The sequence below is a fragment of the Limulus polyphemus genome, unplaced genomic scaffold (assembly GCF_000517525.1).
Source record: "Limulus polyphemus unplaced genomic scaffold, Limulus_polyphemus-2.1.2 Scaffold14999, whole genome shotgun sequence".
Classification (NCBI taxonomy): Eukaryota; Metazoa; Arthropoda; class Merostomata; order Xiphosura; family Limulidae; genus Limulus; species Limulus polyphemus.
In genome coordinates, this window is record NW_013680609.1 from 1 (window position 1) to 1,955 (window position 1,955).

Genomic DNA, 1,955 nt, shown 5'->3' on the forward strand with positions numbered 1-1,955 from the left:
AATTGAATATCATATAATGTAAAATATTTGATATGGTATAATACAAAACATGATTTGTCTGGTGTTGTTTTACACTTTGTTCACACCCTGTGTTCTAATTGAATATCATATAATGTAAAATATTTGATATGGTATAATACAAAACATGATTTGTCTGGTGTTGTTTTACACTTTGTTCACACCCTGTGTTCTAATTGAATATCATATAATGTAAAATATTTGATATGGTATAATACAAAACATGATTTGTTGGTGTTGTTTTACACTTTGTTCACACCCTGTGTTCTAATTGAATATCGTATAATGTAAAATATTTGATATGGTATAATACAAAACATGATTTGTTTGGTGTTGTTTTACACTTTGTTCACACCCTAAATGAAATTCAGTCTTATCCTTGCATAGCACAAGTTGTGATGCGGTTTGTATTATGGCAAATGAAAAACAGTATGTTTGAAAATAAAATCTTCTTTAGTGAACCTGATCTGTTCTTACTCCTGGTTTCATTAGTTTGGGAAATATAGTCTTCTTTAGTGAACCTGATCTGTTCTTACTCCTGGTTTCATTAGTTTGGGAAATATAGTCTTCTTTAATGAACCTGATCTCTTCTTACTCCTGGTTTCATTAGTTTGGGAAATATAGTCTTATTTAGTGAACCTGATCTTTCCCTACTCCTGGATCCTATATTAATTTTATGAAATACATTCTCCTGATTAGTGAACCTTACTTACAAAAATCTTATAAATAAACCATGGATTTGTGTGTGTGTGTGTGTGTGTGTGTAAGTTGTGTTTCTAATTGCTTTTGTTATGACTAGAAAATTTTGCATAGTATAAATTAGCATAAACGTTTGCTTCCTTGTCTTTCAGATACGAATTCCTAGTCGCTTAGACAAACCAGGGGTTTCTTCCAGTCACCAGTTACTTGTATCCCAGGTTAGTTATTGTAAAGGTTATTTATTAGGTCGTCAAGAAATTAATGTCACGTTTTGGAACACTTTCATTAACCACCCACAAAAAACGTACATTATGTATAATAGTTAAATGAACCACCTAAACGTCACGTTAGTGTAGCCTATATAATGTGTAAAGTTTAGTATACTCTAATCTCTTATAGTGATGGCACACGAGGAGACACACATTCGGCATGTAAGGTTGTTTGAATACAAGAAGGGAAACAACGCCTCTGTAGCCACAAAGAATATCAAAGAATTTTATGGAAATGTTTTGAATGTTCGTATGAGTCAATGATGGTTCGGCAAATTTCGTTCAGGTGACTTTAGCCATAAAAACGGTGATGGCAGGGTCCGACATGTTGGAATTGATATTGATGCTCTGAAGATGCTTGTTGAGTCTTACCCAAGGCAACACACTTGTGAAATGGCCCTGAAGTTGCATGTCTCTCATGAAACAATGCGTAAACATCTAAGGAATATGGAAAAACGCTATAAAGAAGGTGTTTGGGTGCCTCACGAACTCTGTGATGATCATCATTTCCAGTGTGTGAACATTGCTTCGTTTCTTCTAGCGCGTAATGCGCGTGAACCATTTTTGGACAGAATTGTCACCGGTGATGAAAAATGGATTCTCGATGCAAATATTAAATGCCAAAAACAATGGCTCAGTCCTAGACAAAAACACTTCCGACACCAAAACCTGAACTCCATCCGCAGAAAGTGATGCTTTGCATTTGGTGGGACATCAAAGGAGTAATTAATTTTGAACTTCCCAATCCACAGCTAACTGTCAATGCAGAGATCTATAGTCAGCAACTGGAACGTTTAAATCAAGCCCTTCATTAGAAACGCCCTTCACTCGTCAATTGGAAAGATGTTGTTCTTCTCCACTACAATGTGCGACCACATGTGGCACGTTTGTTGCAACACAAGATTATGGAGTTGGGTTGGAAAGTTCTACCCCACCCAACATATTTTCCAGATATGGCACCATCAGCTT

General features: G+C 35.7%; 1 long non-coding RNA gene across 1 annotated transcript in view; it reads left to right on the top strand.

Annotated features, from left to right (window-relative positions):
* The first annotated feature begins 860 nt into the window (after positions 1-860).
* The window catches only part of LOC111084230, a 2,990-nt gene continuing 1,895 nt past the window's right edge, over positions 861-1,955 (top strand). Inside the window, exon 1 of the long non-coding RNA XR_002609454.1 lies at positions 861-935. This is a non-coding gene — a long non-coding RNA (uncharacterized LOC111084230). The remainder of the gene's footprint in view (positions 936-1,955) is intronic.